This window comes from Pristis pectinata, chromosome 26 (assembly GCF_009764475.1).
Source record: "Pristis pectinata isolate sPriPec2 chromosome 26, sPriPec2.1.pri, whole genome shotgun sequence".
Taxonomy (NCBI): domain Eukaryota; kingdom Metazoa; phylum Chordata; class Chondrichthyes; order Rhinopristiformes; family Pristidae; genus Pristis; species Pristis pectinata.
This window is the reverse complement of record NC_067430.1, coordinates 23590702-23613543: the sequence shown is the minus strand read 5'-3', so window position 1 is coordinate 23613543 and position 22842 is coordinate 23590702.

Here is a 22842-nt window from a genome sequence, read left to right as displayed (position 1 = left end):
AGTTTAAAAAAAGCTTGGCCCAGAGAAATTTTATTTGCAGATTTTAGCTGGTTCATTTTCATCAAATGGAGGAATTCAAAATAAATACAAACATTTTGTGTGCTTTATTTTAAAGTATTGGATTAACAACATTTTTTGCACTTAAATTTGCTTTGTCCCAATTATATTGCTGAAGGTATTTATCAGTGCATTTTACTAAATTAAAGAGCCTATCTGAAGCCTTTGAAGATAGGGAGTCACGATCAATATCTTTCATAGATAGTGCAAAACAGAAGGAAACACTTTAAGAATTTTAATTATATCAAGGTTTAATGTAGTAGTCCCAAAATATTTATTATTTTCCCACTACTTAAAGATTTGGCTTAGCTTAACAGTGACTGTAAAAGTACATCTTGTGCTGATGCTTCTATTTATTTCATTTAATCCTATTTAACAAATTTGCTTGGCAATTACAGTGAATGAGAAGGTAATTCTTGACAAATTGAGTGATAGCAAAGCAGCAGCCCATTTTACATGAAGCCAATAGAATAAAAATCAGAAGAGATATGAATCTGACTATGTCTCACCTGTTATCCATGAGCTTCCACAGTCAAGTTCTGAGTTTATGGTAATGTTCATGAAAAAACTGCAGATGATGGAAATCTGAAATAAAGGCAGAAAATGCTGCAAACACACATTAGGTCAGACAGCGTCTGTGAAAAGAGAGACAGAGTTAGCATTTCAGGTCCAAGACTCTTCGTCAATGTTAACACTGTTTCTCTTTCTACTGATGCTGTCTTACTGGCTGCATGTTACTAGCATTCTCTGTTTCTGTTTACTGTATTTTTATATTGCATTCTTCTGAGGCTTGAACAAAGCCCCAGGAATGGGCTGTAAACAGTCCACTCTCTGGACCCATTGGGACTCATGGAGCTGGTTGGAGGCTGTTTACTGAAATCTATGGGAGTTTCGTGTGGGGTGGGATGAGGTTTGCCATCCTATTTAAATCAGTTCTAATTTGATTAATATTGCTTTAGGACCAATCTGTACCCTATTTGCAAAAATCACTGACTATTCTGGTCAAATCTAACTATTCATGACCCCAGGTGTAAACTCAGATGGGCATAGGGCTGGCACCACTGGCATGAGAGGAAAATTGTGTATAAGTCAAATTTCAAGGCCTGTGGAGAATTAGACCACAAGATGAGGGGAGAGATCTGGGGAAGCATTAACAGATACCTTAAGCCATTGGTAACCTTTGCTGAGGGACTGGGATTAAGGAGACTTTGAAGGAAGAGAGGTGGCTGGGATTTCAGTGCACAAAGTAGCCCATTATCACTTTGTCAGAACTTCTCCCATTGCTTCATGTGCTGGAATTCGGTGACTGCAGTCTCGGCAAATACAACAGCCATTATGGGGAATATTTTTCTTAAAGAACTCGTAATGCAAAGTTTTCAGATTCAGTTTAACAATTAAACATAGAACATTACAGCACAGTACAGGCCCTTCGGCCTACAATGTTGTGCTGACATTTTATCCTGCTCTAAGATCTATCTAACCCTTCCCTCCCACATAGCCCTCCATTTTTCTGTCATTCATGTGGTGCTCTAAGATCTATCTAACCCTTCCCTCCCACATAGCCCTCCATTTTTCTGTCATTCATGTGGCTATCTAAGAGTCTCTTAAATGTCCCTAATAGATCTGCCCCCACCACCTCTGCCGGCAGTGCATTCCACACACCCACCACTCTCTGTGTAAAAAACTTACCTCTGACATCCCCTCTATACCTTCCTCCAATCACCTTAATTGGATGAGATTTTGGTTCAATGTCTTGTTGAGAGGTAGCAACTCTCATAGTGCAACACTTAAGCAATTCCAGAGACTGTTCGAGCTATTTCCTTTGCATAGTGCTTTCCTTAGGAAGTCAGAAGGGGGTCAAAATGTGCACAAACTTGCAAACAATAGACTTGAACATAATTTTTGGGTGAAGAGCGGTGTTTTTCATTCAGGAAGGTGCATGCTTGACTGGATCCAAATTCATCCATCATACTGTGTGGAGGTAAGTGACGTGTGACGGTTGTTGCTTGAGTTAAGACCGTATTTCACAAATTGCCAATAAGATTTACAACCAGCAGAGTTGAAAGAACCATGCCAGGACTGCCAGCCTGGGGAATGGTTCTGAATGCTGAAATGCTGAGGAGATGTTTGACTCCTCTGACCCACAGTTGCACTGCAACCAATTGAGACATAACAGCATACTCTGCACAATGTACAAGGGCATGCTTAGATTCTTGGTGGGGCTTGGAAGGGCTCCATACTTAGTAGACTTTACTAATCAAACTCTCTCAACGGTTCATTTGATAAGCAGTGTAGAATAGAATTGCCCATTCAGTCGGAAATCCATATGTGTACTGAATTAGCTTAGATGCATTGAAATGGTTTAAGGATTGTTTTCTGTATGCTTGGGTTAGGAAGTGGGAACAGATTAGCCAGAGGAGACACTCTGATAATTTTCTGATGTGAAGTTGTCTGAGGAAAGGATAGCTTTTTTGTCCTGATCTGTGGAGCTTTCCTTGTGAAGTCTTACCAACGTGCCTTACAGCCAATGAAGTATTGAGTGGACCACCCATGGTGAGGTGTTGCAAAACAGAGAGTGCATGATTTTGTGAGAGATTCAGGAGAACTTGGAACTGCCTAAAAGAGCAAATGATAATGATGATACAATGAAAGGGATGATCAGAAAGTTGAAGCAAGAGAACATGCTTGTTAATGCTTCTCATGGTTCATTCAACTCTTCTGATTGTATATCTTAACGTTGTCATCGTAGCTATCTCTCAAGGTCGAGGATGATGGTCTTCATTCCATTGATCTATTTAGGGGCTCTCAAGTGGCTTATGAGCCCAATCTTGGCTCTGAAAGTTCTTCCGCATTCAGGACAGGTAGTTCCAGATGGCAGATTGGGCTTTGCTTGTTGCTGCCTCTCTTTCCATTTTCTTCTCTTTTCCTCTAATTCTGCACATCTGTTGGCTTCGAAAGTTGCTGTTCCTTCTTGGATGATGGTTTGCCAGAGTTTCCTGTCCTTGGCATTGGTTTCCCAATTGTTGATGTCGATGTTACATTTCTTCATGTTGGCTTTTAAGACGTCTTTGGATCTCTTCTGTTGTCCGCCTCTTTTACGTTTGCCTACTTTAAGCTGTGAGTAGAAGATTTGTTTCGGCAGACGTTCATCTTTCGTCCGAACAACATGACCGCTCCATCTTAGTTGGTTCTTGATAACGTAGGCTTCAATGCTTGTTGTTCTTGCTTCATTTAGCACGCTGACGTTGGTTCTACTATCTTTCCAGCTGATATTTAAGATATTTCAAAGACAGCGTTGGTGGAACTTTTCAAGTGCCTTCAGATGTCGTCAGTATGTTGTCCAAGGTTCTGATGCATACAGGAGTGTTGGGATCACCACTGCTTTGTACACTAACATTTTAGTGTCTGTTCGGATGTAGATATCTTACCAGCAGTATGTGAAACAATCTAAACTCAAGCAACACAAGAGATTCTGCAGACCTGTCTTCCCCTCCCCATTTCTTCCCCCCCTCTTTGTCTTCCCTCATTCCTGTGGCCCCCTCACTCCTTCCCTTTCCGCTCCCCTCACCCCTTCTCTTTCCCCTCCCCCTCATGACCTACCCATCCATTCCCCACCTCCTTCTCTTTATTCCATGGTTCACTGCCCTCTCCTACCAGATTCCTTCTTCTGCAGCCCTTTGCCTCTGCTACCTATCACCTCTCAGCTTCTTACCTCACTCCCTTTCGTTCCCCCTCCCTCACCTTGCCCCTCTCACCTGGACTCACCTACCACCTGCCAGCCTGTGCTCCTCCCCCTCCCCTGACCTTCTTATTCTGGCTTCTGCCCTCTTCGTTTCTGGTCCTCATGAAGGGTCTCGACCCGAAACATCGACTGTTTATTTCCCTCCATTGATGCTGCCTGACCTGCTGAGTTCCTCCAGCGTTTTGTGTGTGTAAACTTAAGCAACAGCTGTCACACAGAAAGCCACGTCATTCAACCTCCATGCAGTATAACAGATGAATTCAGATCCAGTCAAGTGTGGGCTTTCCTGAATTAACAACAAGACCTGTCTTCACTCACAGGTTATGTTCAAGTCTGCGAAGTTTGTACGTTTGTACACGTTTTGACCCCCTTCTCACTTTCTAATGAAAGCAGTGTAGAAAGGAAAGAGCTGGAATGGTCTCTAGAACTGCTCCAGTACACATCCTGTTGCTGTTCCCATAGCGATTGTATCTATCTGGCATCAATCTGAATGGTGGATTCGCTTGGGAAAATGAAAGAAATGACAGGCCAAAACCTATTGGGAGGAGCCTGCCCTATGAAGATAATCTGTGTTGAGAAATAATTTTGAAATAATTTCCCAGCATCTTCTTGTTCCAAACCTAATTGATCCCTCGGTAACTGCAGATGAGGTGGTGGGTTTATACTAAACCTATAATTTCCCGTTTACATTCAGAGCATCCTCCTGATGACGCAACCTCTTTAAGTTGCAAACAAACTGCAGCTGTCCTGAAATGTCGAGGGAAGACTTGGAATGCCTCCCCCTTCATCCACTGCAAGTCCTTTGATTCCCTTCTGCTTCAGTGACACAGATGTCGCAACAACAAAACATGTTCAGGGCAGTCCAACTGAGAGCAAAACAAAGCAATAATTAAAGGATTGTTTCTCCTGCATACTTATTCTACTGAAACCAGCTCTCACCTCCTTCCTCACACTAGAGATGTGAATCCTCCTTCTCCCAGACTTGAATGCTGCTTCACTCCTTCTCTCCTCTAACCTGCAATCTTTCTATCCATCCCACTGTTCATTGTCAACTGTGATAAAGGGAGAGTGATTGGGCCTGAGGTTCTTTAATCTATGCTTACACTCTAGCATGTGATCACCTCTAGTGTTCTCACCACCTGAGGAGTTTACAAAGCTCGCTGTTCTATAACATAAATTCAGCCAGCCCAGAAATTAATTACCAATATACTATCCCTCATGGATCCTGGCCACTCCTGCTCCATGACACCTTAATCCATCACATCTATAAACTTTCTTCTTATTTTCAAATTCCTCCATGGACTTTGCTTCTACAATCTACTCCAGCTTGTATCTGTTATGCTCTCTTTAATTTTTGATTTACTTGTTCACAGGAGGTAGAACATAGAACATAGAACAATTACAGCACAATTCAGGCCCTTCGGCCCACAAAGCTGTGCCGAACATGTCCCTACCTTAGAAATTACTAGGCTTACCCATAGCCCTCTATTTTACTCAGCTCCATATACCGATCTAACAGTCTCTTGAAAGACTCTATCATATCAGCCTCCACCACCGTTTCCGGCAGCCCATTCCACGCACTCACCACTCTCACCCTGACATCTCCTCTATATCTACTCCCCAGCACCTTAAACCTATGTCCTCTTGTGGCCACCAATTCAGCCCTGGGGAAAAGCCTCTGACTATCTACCCTATCAATACCTCTCATCATCTTATACACCTCTATCAGGTCCCCCCCATCCTCTGTCTCTCCAAGGAGAAAAGGCCGAGTTCCCTCAACCTGCTTTCATAAGGCATGCTCCACATCCCAGGCAGCATCCTTGTAAATCTCCTCTGCACCCTCTCTATGGCTTCCACATCTTTCCTGTAGTGAGGCGACCAGAACTGAGCACAGTACTCCAAGTGGGGTCTGACCAGGGACCTATATACCTCATGGCTCCTAAATTCAATTCCCCGATTGATGAAGGACAATACACCATATGCCTTCTTAACCACAGAGTCAACCTGCGCAGCCTCTTTGAGTATCCTATGGACTTGGAACAATGGTGAACGATGCTGGCAACACCTTCATTTATTATCCATCCCCAACTGTCTCTAATCTGGGGACGCAGTTAATGATCAGTCATTTATGAGAGGGAATGGGTTGCAGGGATTCAGGGAAAAAAGTGAGGGAAGGAATGGGACTTATGGGATTTCTCCCCTTGGAGACAATGGTCCAAATGGCCACCTTCTGGGATATTATAAGCATGAGATAAGACACTGGTGGTTTGGGAGTCAAATGTAACCAGACCGGGTATGGACAATTATAAACCTCCTTGAAAAACATTTTTATGACGAGCCATTGTTTTTCTGCCTACCATCCCTGACAATAGATTTAGTTTCTAAGCACGGTAGTGTAGAGGTTGGTGTAACACTATTACAGCACCAGTGACCCGGGTTTAATTCCGGCTGCTGTCTGTAAGGAGTTTGTACGTTCTCCCCATGTCTGCGTGGGTTTCCTCCGGGTGCTCCAGTTTCCTCCCACATTCCAAAGATGTACAGGTTAGGGGCTGTGGGCGTGCTATGTTGGCGCCGGAAGAGTGGCGACACTTGCTGGCTGCGCCTAGCACATTCTCAGTAATGCAAAAAGACGCATTTCACTGTATGTTTCGATGTGCATGTGATCAATACAAAAATATCTTATCTTATCTTAATTACTTCCCAGCTGCCGAGGTGGGATTCAAACTCTGAATCAATGGTCCAGAACTGGCCATTAGTCCAGAAACTTGACCACTAAGGTGGTGTGTCCCTTGTATGTTCTGTCAGGTAGTCGCCATCTCCACAACCTCCTAACTGAGCAGGCAGTGGCCTAAACCCTGGCCTACAGGCCTTCCCAGCAGGACTTTAAATAGTTTTGATTAGGTATTTCTCTTCCTCCCTTCAAAGATCTTCTTCGAAATGTCTTTTTGATCATATCCTGATCAATTCAAACATGTTCTCCCCTACTTCATGTTCTTTCATCTATCTTGTTCCTTTGGATATTTACTCAGTGAAGCAACGTTGCAGCAGGGATCAAAGGAAAGACTTGCATTTCTGAAGCACTTTTCACAAACTCAGGACCATCCAAAGTTCTTTACAGAGTATAAAGTACGTCAGTCAGGTTGTAATGCAGGATCTATTTGACACATAACAAACTCCCACAAACAGCCATGTGATATTAAGCCAGTAATCTACTTTTCTGGAATGCTGAGTGAGCAATAACGGCTGGGAGACCAAGGTCAGCTCCCCTGCAAAATAGTGACATGGGATATTTTATGTCTACTTAGGATGGCAGTCAGTTTAAAGTCTCATCAGTATCCCTGGTCAAATCACGTAGAAGCCACAGCCAAGAAAGCACGCCAGCAGCTCTACTTCCTCAGGAGGCTAAAGAAATTTGGTTTGTCCCCTTTGACCCTCACCAACTTTTACAGATGCACCATAGAAAGCATCCTATCTGGATGTATCATGGCTTGATACAGCAACTGCTCTGCCCAGGACCGCAAGAAACTGCAGAGAGTTGTGGACACAGCCCGGCGCATCACGGACACCAGCCTCCCCTCCTTGCACTCTGTTTTTACCTCTCGTTGTCTTGGCGAAGCAGCCAGCATAATCAAAGACCCCACCCACCCAGGACATTCTCTCTTCTCTCCTCTTCCATCAGGTAGAAGATACAGGAGCCTGAGGGCACGTACAACCAGACTTAAGGACAGCTTCTACCCCGCTGTGATAAGACTATTGAACAGTTCCCTTATACAATGAGATGGACTATCACTTCATGATCTACCTTGTTGTGACCTTGCACCTTATTGCACTGCACTTTCTCTGTAGCTGTGACACTTTACTCTGTACTGTTATTGTTTTTACCAGTACTACATCAATGCACTCTGTACTAACTCAATGTAACTGCACTGTGTAATGAATTGACCTGTATGATCGGTATGCAAGACAAGTTTTTCACTGTACCTCCGTACAAGTGACAATAATAAACCAATACCAATACCAATACTGATGTTGCAGCACTGCCTGGGTGTTGCACTGGAGTGCCAGCTCAGATTTTTGCATTCAATACTCTGGAATCTATAATGGTCTGACTCAGAGGTGAGAGTGAAGGAGATGTTCATGGATCACCTGGAACATTAATGCAACTCGACCAACTGGACCAAAAGGCCCAATTCTATTGGACATCTGCCACCGAGAAGGACAATGGCAGCAGGTGGATGTGACCACCTCTACCTGCGGATTCCCCTTCCAGATGCACACCGCCCTGGGTCTAAATCCTGGAAATCTCTAAACAGCACTATGGGAGTAGATTCATCAGAAGGACTGCAGTGATTCAATAAGACAGCTCACCATCACCTTCTCAAGAACAATTAGGGATGAGCAAAAATTATTGGCCTTGGCAATGACACACAAATGCACAAAAATTATGATAAATAATAATTATTTTAATATTCTTTGTAGTTCTATGTACCTCATTATTTAAGGACTAAGCATTAAGAACAGGAGGAAGGCCTTTCAAATCTGTAACTGCATTCTAAAGAAGGTGCACAGACCTGCTGGTTGATGGCAAGTCAGCTTGTGCACATGTTCTCCAGTGAGTCTCTGCAATAAAGACTGACCACCTAGATGGGTTCCCTACATGATGATGCAAAGCTGGGTGGAAGTGTGGCATGTCAGAAGAATGCAGAGAGGCATAAATACAGGGTATGTGAAGGGGCAAGGACTTGGTGCATGGAATATTAAGGAGGAAATGTGAGGTAATGAACTTTTGTAGAAAAAATATGAACAGAGAATTTTTAAATAGAATCATAGAAAGGTACAGAACAGTGACGGGTCCTTTTGGTCCACCTTGTCCATGATGCCTATCTGTGCCAATCCCATTTGCCCACATTACGCCCTTATCCCTCTATGCCTTTTCTATCCAAGTACTTGTCCAAATACCTTTTAAACATTGTAATTGTATCTGCCTCTCCCTCCTCTGGCAGGTCATTCCAGATAACCACCACCCCTCAGATCTCCTTTCAATTTCTCCCCTCTCACCTTAAACCTGTCCCCTTTAGTTCTCGACTCCTAAGCCCTGAGAAAAAGATTCTGACTATCTATCCTATTTATGCCCCTTCTGATTTTATAAACCTCTGCAAGGTCATCCCTCAGCCTCCTATTTTCCATTGAGAATAAAGCCAGCTTATCCAATCTCTCTGTATAACTACAGCCTTCCATTCTGGGCAATGTCCTAGAGAATCTCTTTGGCACTCTCTCTATCGCAATTAATGTGATGAGCAGAACAGCACACAATACTCTAAATGCAATCTAACCAATGTTTTGTTCAACTGCAGCATGACGGCCCTCCTCTTATACTCATTGAAAAGGGTTTGAGAGGTGTTGGTTTCCAGAGGGGTCCAGGTGTCTTTGTACACAAATCAATGAAGGTTAGCATGCAAATGCAGCAAGCAGTTAGGAAGGCAAACAGTACGTTGGCCTCTATTGCAAGAGGGCTTGCTTGAAATAAATAAGGTCCTGTTGCTACTGCATCTGTTATGTTGTGTATAGGTGTGTTCTCTCTACCTAAGGGAGGATATATTTACGATGGAGGGAGTGCAGCAAACCTTCACCAGATTGATTACTGGGATGGCAGATTTGTCATCTGGGAAAAGATTAAGTAGACTGGGCCTAAATTCTCTTGAGTTTGGAGAAATGAGAGGTGATATCACTGAAGCAATAAACATTTTGCATGGTATGTTAGGGCAGATGCAGGGGTGGTGTTTCCCTCAGAGGTCAGTCTCAAAAGTAGCGTTCAGCCATTCAGGACAGATATTAAAAGAAATCACTTTACACAGAGTTTAATGTATCCCAATGCAAAAGGGCTCGAGTTGTTCAGTTGATGAGTATATTCAAGAAAGAGACTGATAGATTTTTAGATATTAAGAGAATATAGGGATATGGGGTGCATGCAAGAAAGTGACGCTGAGGTAGAAGATCAGTCCTGATCTTATTGAATGACAGAGCAGCACAAGGGGCCAAATATTTCTTCTTATGTTCTTATGAAGCAGCTGTTACCCAGGGAACCATTCACTCAGCATCAATCAGATCAAAACAATTTTAAATATTGCCTACGTAAATCAAATTCACCCAACAGTCTGCGACAACGTGTCATGTCTCACATTTTTAATGTGAAGCGATGATCGGCTGTTTTAAGTTGTCATGAATTTAATAGAAAGAATCTGTGCAGAATTGTACACCTGAAGTTAAAGGTCCTCCTGCCCTAGCTACACAGGAGGACCTGATGATTACATCTTCTTTACTCAGTGATGAAAAAGCACTCATCTTTAATAAAGTCGTGCTCTTAATGTAGAAAAGTTGAAAGGAGTGGTAATCCAGGCAGTTTCCAAAGGGTCCAAATCTTTTAAGGCATTCTGTCCTGATGAAATAAAAGTGAACAAAAGAACATTAGAAATAGGAGCAGGAATAGGCCATCCAGCCCTTTCAGCCTGCTCTTGTCTGATCTTCCACCTCAGCTCTATTTCCCAGCACTATCCCCATATTTCCTGATTCCCCTCATGTCCCAAACCTATCAATCCCTGTTCCCAATGAGCTGACAATAACTGAGCTTCCACAGCCTTCCAGGATAGGGAATTCCAAATGTTCACCACTGTCTGAATGAAGACATTTGTCCGCACTTCAGTCCTAAACAGCCTACCCCTTCTTCTCAAACTATTCCCCCCCCCAGTCATAGACTCCTCAGTTGGGGCAAGGACCCTCCCTGCACCTGCCTATCAAGTCCTTTAAGAATTTTATAAGTTACATTGAGATCTCCTCTCATTTTTCTGAATAGAATCTCAATCCACACAATCCCTCCTCATACAGCAAACCTCAGTGAATCCTCCCTGTAAACTTTCTATGACGAGTACATCCTTATTAGGTAAGGAGACCAAATATGCACACAATATAGGTCCTGTACAACTGCAACAAGACTTTGTTATTCCGGCATTCAAATCCTTTCATAATAAAGACTAACATAATAATTGCCCCTTAATTGCTTGCTGTACCCGCATGTTGGCTCTCAGCAGCGTGTGTACAAGCACATCTACCCATCATCAACACTACCCAATCCCTTGCCATTAAAAAAATGCTCTGTTTTTTCTATTCTGTGCACCAAATTGACCTGAAAATTTTCCACATTACAGTCTACTTGCCACATTCTCACCCACTCACTCAGCTTTTTCATATCCCCGTGAAGCCTCTTTACATGCTCCTCAGTACTCACGATCGCACCTTGTTTAATGTCATCAGCATACTTGGAACTATGACATTTGGCCCAAATTGTTGAGATAGCTGATGAAAAGCTGGGACCCAAGCACCAATCTCTGTAGCAGCCCACTAGTCACAGCTTACCAATTCAAGGATGAACCATTTATTCTCTTTATTTTTTGTCCAATAACCATTTCTCAATTCTTTGTCTGCATATGACCCCCAAGTTCACACATTGACCAACCTCTGTGCAGGACCTATCAAACAGTTTCCTAAAATCCAAATACATTACATCCACTGGCTCCCCCTTATCTATTCTGTCGATCAAATCCTCAATGAATTCCAGAAGGTTAGTCAAACATGATCTTCCTTTCATAAATCCATACTGGCTCTGCTTAATCCAATTATTCTTTTCAAGCTGTTCTGTTATTACAGCCTTCATTATATGTTCCAGCATTTTCCCTTTCATTGATGTTAAGCTAACAGGTTGGTAATTTCCTGCTTTCCCTCTCCATCCTTTCTTAAATAGTGAGGCCACATTTACTACTTCAAAATATTGAGATGTCGATCCTCGAGATTTATCAACTTTCTAGCTCACGAACTTCTCTAGTACAGTTTTTTCTCTGACAGTTACTTGGTTCGTTTGGTTCCCCATACTTTCTGCCTCCTCAAAAGGTGTACCTGTAGACTTTAAGCTTGCAGAATTAACTGAATGTAAGCCAGAAATTGCTGTTATAAGCAAGCTGGCCTCGCTCACAGCTGCCCCTTGTGGGAAGAATGCACTCGCCTCCAATGCACTGACTGTTGTCAAAGCTAAGTCAAAGTCAAAGTCGAGTTTATTGTCAGATGCACAAGCACATGTGTGCACAGGTGCGATGAAAAACTTACTTGCAGCAGCATCACAGGCACATAGCATCAGATGCACAACACTCACAAGGAAAACATAAGTTAAACATAAATTACACATAATTTTTACAAGAAAGAACACAATTAGAATAAAAAAAACAAGTCAATTTTAGTGCAAAGTGATCAAAGTGGTCAGAGTGTTGTTATACTGTAGTAATTAGGGATGTTCTGGTTGGTTCAAGAACCGAATGGTTGAAGGGAAGTAGCTGTTCTTGAACGTGATGGTGTGGGACTTCGGGCTTTGCACGATCATCAGTGACAAGAGCTGAGTTGCTGTGATATTGTGAGGGAGGGATGGACACACAACAAGCCCGACCCATGAAACAGCAAAAAAAACTAAGCCCATGCTTACACTCTTAGCCACGGTCAATTCTGTCAAAATAACTTGAAATATCAAAAATTATTTTTAAAAAATAAAACAATTTAAACAAATTAGAAATGAAAAAAAGTTTGTAAGAATCAAAAAATTACAGCACACAAATTAAATCAATTAATGAGTAACTTAAATCAATTAAGTGTACTCATTAAGATCCTGGGAGGTTTTGACAGGGTGGATGTGAAGAGGATATTTTCCTCTTTTGGGAGAATCTAGAATTAGAGGTCACTGTTCAAAAACGAGGAGATATTTACTTAAGAAAGATGAAACAAAAGTTTTTCTCTGAGTGCTTAAACTCTCTTCCTCAAAGGTGGCAGAGAGTTTGAATGCTTTAAGGCGGAGCTAGATTCTTGATCAGCAGAGGAGTGAATGGTTACCAGGAGAACGTGGAGTTCAGGTTACAGTCAGATCAGCCTTGGGCAAGGCTCAAGGGGCCAAATGGCCTACTCCTGCTCCCAATTCTTTCTTTGTGGAGTTTGCATGTTCTCCCTGTGACCACATGGTTCTCCCAAGATGCTCCAGTTTGCTTCCACGTCCCAAAGTCATGTGGGTTGATGGGTTAATTGGCCAGTGTAAATTGTCCCTAGTGTGAGAAGGAGACAGAATTGATGGGAACGTGGGGAGAATTGGTTACAGGGAAAATGAGTAGGGGAATGGGATTGCTCTGTGAACCAGCATAGACTCGATGGGCCGAAGGGCTTCCTTCTCTGTCAGATGGATATATTGAAATTTCTCTGTTAGTATATTCATCAAATTAAAGATGTAAGTTACACAGTACTTACACCAGTCCCTTACAGCCATTCCAACACATTGAAATGAATAGAATTGCTGTTCCTGTCTTAGGACTGACCTGCCCTGGATTTAACAGGCAGATCCTGAGCATTGTTGAGGTCCAACCTCAGAACACAATCAGGAAATAACCAAAAAAGAGTGGCCAGCAGGTTTAGGACTTCCACATTCAGAAGTCCCAGTGACTAACATGTGCAGAAATGTCTGTTCCAAACAGATCTTTCAGTGTCTTTCCCAGCATAGTCTTACCCTATATTAATTATAGTATAGAAGATAAACAGGCAAATCATGGGAGGACTGATGATCCTGATCCAGTTCTGGTCATTGCTCTCAGAAATTTATGGAGGCTGGGAGCGAACCGAAGAGGCAACTGCTTCATTTCTCTGACTCGCTAAACAGTGCAAACTAAACAATCCTGATGCCATCCTTATGCAAAGGTCAAATCTTGAACAGAACTGTTCAGGAAGTCTCTCAAATAAATCACTGATATTGGCTTTCCTCAGACTGGCTTCTGCAATTTATTCCCCGGGGAGCCTCCTGATCGCAGGATGTCCCCATGCCCACATAAATAGCTCCATGTGTCTTGGTTGTGGGTGGAATGACGTCAGGCAACCTGAAAAGATTTCCTGAGAAATGTTTAAACGCTGCAATTAGTACTAATTATTGCCTCTTTTGCTCATGACTTGAATATTTTTCCTGCAAAAAGAAGAAAAGTATTTAGATTAATACAGATATAAGCAATACAAGCTATTCACCTCATTATTCATCTACTACTTCATCTACATTAGTTTACTTTTATTTAAATGGATTTTAAATCTATCTACCTATCTATCTATCTAGCTAGCTATTTTATCTATATACATATCTCCCTACCAATTTATCTGTTTGTTTGCCTGTCTTTGTGTCTATCTACTCATCCATCCATCCATCATCAAATTGTTTGTTCATATGTTTAAATATCCATCCATTAATGCATGGTCTATGTATGTATATCTATGTATATCAGAATCAGGTTTATTATCACTAACATATGTTGTGAAATATGTTGTTTTGTGGTAGCAGTACAGTGCAAGACATAAAATTACTATAAGTTACAAAAATAAATAAATTGTGCAAAAGTGGGGTAACGAGGTAGTGTTCATGGGTTCATGGACCGTTCAGAAATCTGATGGCGGAGGGGAAGAAGCTGTTTCTAAAACATTGAGTGTGTGTCTTCAGGCTCCTGCACCTCCTCCTCGATGCTAGTACTGTGAAGAGGGCATGTCCAAGGTGGTGAGAGTCCTCAGTGATGGATGCCGCCTTCTTGAGGCACCGCCTCTTGAAGATGTCCTCAATGGCGGGGAGGGTTGTGCCCGTGATGGAGCTGGCTGAGTCTATAACACTCTGCAGCCTCTTTCGATTCTGCACATTGGAGCCTCCATACCAGGTGGTGATGCAACCAGTCAGAATGCTCTCCACCGTACATCTGTAGAAATTTGCAAGAGTCTTTGGTGACGTACCAAATCTCCTCAAAATCCTAATGAACTAGAGCTGCTGGCATGCCTTCTTCATGATTGCATCAATGTGTTGGGGCCAAGATAGATCCTCTGAGATGTTGACACTCAGGAACCTAAAGCTGTTCACCCTTCCCACCGTTGACCCTTCAATGAAGACTGATGTTTGTTTTCCTGACTTCCCCTTCCTGAAGTCCACAATAATTTCCTTGGTCTTGCTGATATTGAGTGCAAGGTTGTTGTTGTGACACCACTCAACCAGCCGATCTATCTCACTCCTGTACGCCTCCTCATCACCATTTGAAATTCTGCCAACAACAGTGGTGTCATCGGCGAATTTATAGATGGCATTTGAGCTATGCCTAGCCACATGAGTGTAAAGACAGTAGGGCAGCTGGCTAACCACGCATCCTTGAGGTGCTTCTGTGTTGATTGTCAGCGAGGAGGAGATGTTACTACCAATCTGCATTGACTGTGGTCTCCCGATGAGGAAGTCGAGGATCCAGTTGCAGAGGGAGGTACAGAGTCCCAGGCTTTGAAGCTTGTTGATTAGTACTGACTCTATATCTTGACCTGGTAATTTATTTGCTATATATATCACAGGGTCTCTTGTTTATTTCCCTCCATCTCTCGTGTTATAATTTCTTTACATTTATGCCTCCCAGGTCTTTGGCACTGCCTGAAAAGCAAGGAAAGAATTAAGATATTGTACATTTGACTGGGTTCACGCACCCACAAGAAGGTGAAAGATAAATAGGTCTTGTAAGTAGTATTTCCTTCCCTGGCAGAATTTAGAAATTACATTTGTGAGAAAGGGTGATGGTGAGTTTATTGAAGGGCTTTTATGTGGCCATTATCCTACCTGATTATTATCTATTCATCAGTGCAACTGCAAAATATATTTAGAACAGAAACCTATGTCTCCTATTATTCTCAAGTGGAGAATGCAGAAAGAATTGAACCTAGAAGTTACTGTCATCACAAAACGTCCGAATGACACTGTTCAGTTCACTATTTATGGAGGCAGCAAATTTTAAAGGTCGATCCAAGAATAGAACAGTGCCCTTTCACGTTCTTGATGCCCCTGGTTTAGGACAGAATGCGTTCCTGCTTCTGACAAGCTGTCATTGACCTGACGTGTTAATTTTGTTTTTGTCTCCACAGATGCTGCCTGAGCTGCTGAGTATTTCCAGCACTTTCTCTTGTTATTTCAGACTACTGCAATATTTTTCTTTTGGGGATTTGTAACAATCCTGTTGGAAGGAGTATGTGTGGCTGCTGGCTTGCCCTCCACATTCACATAGCTCGCTATCAAACTCCACATCAGTAAAAAGATCTGTTGAAACAGTATAAATGGCAGATCAGCACCTTCAGGACTGTGGGCAGAAAAGAAGTGTAAAATGGATTCTGTTCACTAATAATTGGTCAATGATGGAACCCTTCTGATGTTAGTCTTCACTTGTAATAAATCCAAGTGTAAGATACCAGAGTCTCTGCATGTGGTGAAGCAATCCAGATACTATGCACAAGGAATGTACTCATGATCTGCCACCTATTCATCCCTCTTCAAGTGAAGGGCTTTAGAAACATCAAATACTAGAGGGCATAGCTTCAAGGTGGGAGGGGGAAAGTTTAAGGGAGATTGATGTGGCAAGATTTTTACACAGGAAGTGCTAGGTGCCTGGAACGTGTTGCCAGGGGAGGTGGTGGAAACAGATATGATAGTAACACTTAAGAGGCTTTGGTAATTGGTTCAATATTGTCACAAGTACCAAGTTACAGTGAAAAGCTTTGTTTTGCATGCCATCCAGACAGATCATTTCAAACACTAATACATCAATGTAATACAAAGGGAAAAGCAATAATAGAATGCAGAATATAGTGTCACAGTTACAGAGGAAGTGCAGTGCAGGCAGACAAATAAGGTGCAAGGGCCATGATGAGGTAGACTGAGAGATTGAGAGTTCATCTTTATCATACAAGAAGGCTGTTCAAGAGTCTTATAACAGTGGGATAGAAGCCTGGTGGTAGGTGTTTTCAAGCTTTTGTATCTTCTGCCCGATGGAAGGTGGGGAGAAGAGAGAATGACCATGGTAGGAGGGGTCTTTGATTATGTTGGCTGCTTTATTTAGACAGGATAGAGGGATATAGACCATGTGTGGGCAGATGTGCAGTGTAAATTGGCATCATGGTCGGCACATCGTGGGTCAAAGGCCTTGTTCCTGAGCCGTGCAGTTCCATGTACTACAGAAATCTGATAACTTCAACCATGAGAGGTACTATGGGATTGGAAAATCTTACAATGTTCATAGCCCCAGCCAGGGCACACCTAACAACAGTGGCATTAGGTCAAGTTCAAGGAGTGGAGATAATGGAAACGTCAGGCATCTGGTCCATGAAATGACTGAAGAAACCAGAGCTTGTTGGACGGAGTTGGCTGAGAGAGGTTCCTTTGGAAATAAAACAAGATATTGAAGAGTAAAGCTTTAATAGAAGTGGAAAACTGCATCAAGGTAAGCAAAGAATCTGAGAGATTCTTAACCTCAGCAGCAGATGCTTGGAAACTGGTGAGTGCAGTGTAAATAGCCTTAACTGTTGAAGTTACACTGGAAAAATGGAATTATATCCACAGCTAAGAGGATGAATTTTAAAACAGTGCAAAGCATGATCAAGGCTTGGAATTGTTGTTTGGGTAGGTTATTGGAAGCAGACATCATGGGTTAATTTGTTCAAGAAATAATGATTTTTCGCACTCAGATTTGATTCTCAGAAATTCATAACTGGAATGTGAGCAACATCAGCACGGCTGACATTACTTGCCCCCTACCCTGCCCCCTCCCCCAGTCTTCCTTGAGAAGTTGGCTTCTTGAACTGCTTATATAGGCGTGGTGAAGGTAATCCCAAATACTGATAGGTATGGAGTTCCCGGCTGTAGACCCAAGGAATGGTGATATAGTTCCAAGTTAGGATAATGTGTGACTTGGGAGATTTGGAACTTGGGTTGGTGACCATCTAGATTGTAGAGGCTACAGGTTTGGAAATATTGTTGAAAAAGATGAGCTAAACGGGACTAAATAGCTTTATCCATCTTTGTCTATTTTATAATCTTTTAGTATAACCAGACAGTAGGATTGAATCTGCTGTTACTAAGAATCCAGGGATTGGAACATCATCTGTGCAACATTAGCCTTGTAAATAGAGTTTGTATCAGGTTCTAAATTTGGTCAGAATAAACAGCTTTAACAAATTGTTCATTGTAATCCCAGCTGGACTTCCTTACAATAATGATATGAACAATGCTGATATTGTTCAAAGGCTAAATTTATATATAATGTTACATTAATAAACTGGTACTCCATTGATCTCATTGCAGGATTCATTGTAGGTCACAGATGTCACATGCTCTAAAGATCAGATTGCCAACTGCCCAGACTCTGTATCCTGACGTCTGGCCATGAATCTGGGAGTAGTCAATTATAACTCTGCCTCGTGTTAAAGATTTAGTGGAAAAGATCGAGTGTTCTTGAGTCATCCTCCGGCTACTTTGCATAGAGTTGATTCTGGCACTAGTCAGATGTGGGTTAGCGATGAGGCTGTTAACCAGATATCACATAATTTGAATCCACAGTCAGCTGCTGGCTGTTCTCTGCTCAGAAGTCTTAATCTGTTCTAACAGGTTGACTAGTTCTGAGAATTGACAGATTTTCTCTGCCCTGTTTAAAAATCAACTGCCACAGAACTGCCCCAGGAAAGTGCTTCAGTGTGGAGCTAAATATGTTGTTAATGTATTTCAGTCTAGGTAGAGTTCTTAACTGCTTGAATTTGCACTCCTTTTATGATGAAGCTAAGTTAATATCTATATTAAAGTTAAATGCTGTAAATATTCAATCAATAACATTGCATGAAGACCATTTAACTAGTTTTTTTTAACAGAGATTTCCAAGATTTATTACATCAACCCAGGATCACAAGTAAAATGAAATGTAATAAATATAATTCTAGTGATCATTGATAATTATGGGAAAAAATAAGGTGGGTTGATGATAATGGGAATGCTGGGGCTGGGCTAAAGTCTCAAGAGTGCAGGACAGTGTCAAGGATCAGGAGAGTAAGGGGTGACATGTACTTTGTAGCACCAGAGCTGCACCAGAGCTGCATGGTTTTGTGTGAAGGAAATGTAACTCAGGAACTCAGGCGAAGATCTACTGATTTTGTCAGATGTAAAATCAGGTGGGGTCTGGTTTGCTTGCCCTGAACTGAATTTTGGAATTCTCATTGTGTAATGTTAATCAAGAAGTAACAGTTGATTAGTGTGCATGCTTTTGTTACTGCAAGCCTGAACTCTGAACTCCTGGTCCAACTCCAGTCCATTAACATAAAGCGCATCCGTGTCCTAACACTCACTGAATACCGCTTGCTGATCACTCCTTTGCTCATAGACCACATTATCTCACAGTTTTGAATTTCTTCCCTGCCTTTAACTCTCCCTACCTGTTTGACCCCTTCCAGTAACCCTTCTGTACTGTTCTAATTCTGGTCTCTTCTGCATCCCAATTTGCATCATCGGTAGAGATAGTGGAACACAAGAGGATGGGATTTGGTTATCTGATTGACTAAAGGGCTCAAAGTTTATTTTGCCTTTGTGGAAAGGGAACTTATTTCAAGTAGAACTTATGAAGTATTATTTGTCTATGCCAGAGGTTTCAAATAATAATGAAATAAAATGCAAGCAGAAAATGTGAAGAATACTTTTACATGAGAGATTATGATCTAAAGTGCAATGAATGGAATTCAATAGAAACTTTCATTTGTTCTTAAAAATGAAACAAATCCAGGGCTATGAAGAAAAAGATCCAATTGGCAGCTCCAGTTGTGCTGTATGCACATGTAGTTAGATCGAAGCTGTGCCTCAGTTTACTAACAAGCATCAGAAGTATTTATTCACACATGACCAATGAAGTAAGAGGTACATTTGCATATTCTCCCCACTTTGGTTCTGATACATTGATATTTTACAATGATCCAAACAACAATGATGTTTAAAAGGTGACAGCTGATCTGTCAAGCTTATAGGGACTGTGGGAGACCAAAAATAGGGACGAGAATAATAATTCATCAATAAATCAAACAGGGAATTTGAGAGAAGGAACTTTACCTGGGAGGATGGAACTCTTTCTCACAGGGAGCAATTGTGGTAATTAGCACAGGGACACATTTTTGTCTCACTCACTCCATACTTGGTATTTCCCATTTACTCAAAGCTTTCCCAAAACTGAAAGAACAAAAGAATAAATTGTCAGTATTAATAAATTTTGAAATTTAAGAAAATGAATCCCAGAGATTTGAATAGGTCTCCAAGGTGAGTCAAAACCTGAACAAGGAATTAACATTTGACAGATTACATTTTCTGTTTTTATTTTGGTTAAGTTTTGTTCTGACTAAATTGCAGAAAAACAAAGGCTAGTATTTTTGTAGCAATGTATTACAATGCCAAAATATCTCAATGTACTTTACATGAAATTAAATCTTCTTCAAGGGAATTGTTCCCCAGAAGTGCATTAATATTTGCCAGAATACATTAGTAAATAAATGATACCTCCAGGATTGTGAAAATAGATATAAGAAGTCCAAGGGAACACGTTAGTTTGTAAGGGGCTTCTTCGGAATGTGTTAATACGCACAGGAGGTCTCAAGAGTAATGTAATATGTACACAGGTCCCCAGGTAGGTTTGAATATGTACATAAATGCCCAAGATCTCATGAAGGTGTTCAGGAGTTTCCTAGGAATGTGTAAACATATATCAGATGCTCCATAAATGTGATAGCATGTACTGGAGGTCCCCAAGAGTACTTACAATGTACAGGACGCCCTCAGGAGCATATAGGATGTCCTGAAAATTGTTTTTATTGTTTGCAGAGACTCACTAGGATCTTGTAAGTGATCTGGAGAAATGATTAACAGTTATCATTGGTCCCACATTGAAAATATTGCCCTCTCCAGCTATTTTTATTCCAAATGTTTTCTTTTCCAAATATTAGCGTGGTCCCCACAGTTAAAAATACAGTATATTAAAAAGCTGCTGTTTTACTAAAAGTTCCATTTTACATTGAGAGTGAAATGAATTTTACGGGCAGTATAAAGGATTAGGCAATGGCTTTATGCTGCAAGAACTTGACTTCAAATACCAGCCAGTGTAATAAAACATAGTAATTGCTAGTTGTGAGGCATCTATGTGAAATGAGTTTGGATAGTTTCATCTCAGCTCCTTGAGTGACAATAATCACATTCAAAGGTGCATTCATATGGTGCAGTAGGGAGCTAGAACTGAGACACTGGGATAGAACTTCTGTCTGAATGTGACCATGTATGGTATCTATAATATTTAGAGTAATTAGGCAGCTTAGAATACTGCAAAAGGATATTATGCAACCCTTGCTTATAAGTCTTAACATGTGACGAAAGCAATGGAGTCTGAAAAATAAAGACAGGAAAATTTCACTTGAATGGGTACATTGTGACCTGCCTTTACTATGTACAGATGCTAACGGACTTGCTAAGTGTTTCTAGCCTTTATAGCTTACCCCTTCCTCATGTAGCCCCCCTCCCACACACACACACAAATGCTAAAATGCCCTGATCTGAAATTACATCTTTATTTCAGTTTACCAGCAGGTTTCTCAGCAGGCTGTGCACCTTCATAATGCGCATGTGCGCAAAATAAGTTAATGCCTGGTGGCCTGAGATGGTTTGAATGTTACTAATTGCTGCAATCTAGGACATCAGGGCCAGGAGCAGTTTTGTTGTCTCTTTGAGCTGACCCTGCTCAATACTTACCTCCCTCTGTACCCTCTCAATACTGACCCTGTCTCTTTGAGCTAACCCTGCTGCTGTTGGAAAGAATAAATTCTCAAGGATGTAAATTGCAGATAATCTGTCCCTTCACCTACTGCTGAATGCTCACTTGGTGCCTCTGAACGACCAACATCAATTACATACCATAATATGATACATGAGCCATTTAGCAAATACCTCTCAGCCAACATGATGCAGTACCTCAGTTGAAATGAGTCAGCATCGGAATCAGACCAAAACCTCAAGCTAAAATATAGTTTGTTCAGCTATACCTTAATAAAAGGGCAATGTCTGTTTGGGAAAGAAACTAAGCAGCAGTGAAAAATATTTCGTTTGGTGCTGTGCTTACTTTCTGTTCAATAGAAGGTAATATTTGGATTCTCAAATTTCTTTCCAGCCATTTAGGAATTAGAATACAGGAAACAGGTGGTAATTGGCACAGAAAAGATCCCATAACACAAGGTGATAATGGCCAAATAACCTGCTTCTAGAGCAAAGAAAGAAGAGGTAATTATTGGCCAGATACTGTGGGGAATGGCTTTGCTCCGAAGCTTTCTTGCCCAGAGGTCAGACAGGACCTGGGTTTAATATCTGAGCTGAAAGATTACACTTCTGGTAGTGAGGCACTCCCTCACTGTTAGACAAAACCTCCAGTTGCTAATTGAGTGGAAGTTGGATCCAAGACTTTGTATCCAGAGGCAAGAGTAAGCCACCCTCCCTTCCCCCAAAGCCTCCTCCAACAACCAATCATCACAGAAAGAGCCCCTGCATGGAACCAGATCTGCACGGCCTATTCTTTTCTCTCTAGCTTCCCCTTCATAAACCTGTGTTATTTGCCTCAAATCTGGTTAAATGTTTAGGCCACATCTGGAATATTGCATTCAATTCTGGCCACCCCATTATAGGAAGGATGTGGAGGCTATGGAGAGGGTGCAGAAGACATTTGCCAGGATGCTGCCTGGACTAGAGGGCATGTGCTATAAGGAGAGATTGGACAAACTTGGGTTGTTTTCTCTGGAGCAGCAGAGGCTGAGGGGAGACCTGATAGAAGTTTATATGATCATGAGAGGCAATAGATAGGGCAGACAGCTGGTATATTTTTCCCTCAATCAAAATGTCTAATACCAGACGGCATGCATTTAAGGTGAGAAGGGATGTTCAAAGGAGAGGTGTGGGGCAAGTTTTTATAGGCAGAGTGGTGGGTGCCTGGAATGCACTGCCTGGGTGGTGGTGGAGGCAGATACCATGCAGGTGTTTAAGAGGCTCTTAGATAGGCACATGAATGTGCAGTGAATGGAGGGATATGGACATTGTGTAGGCAGAAGGGATTGGTTTAGTTCGGTGTGTAATTCTTAGTTTA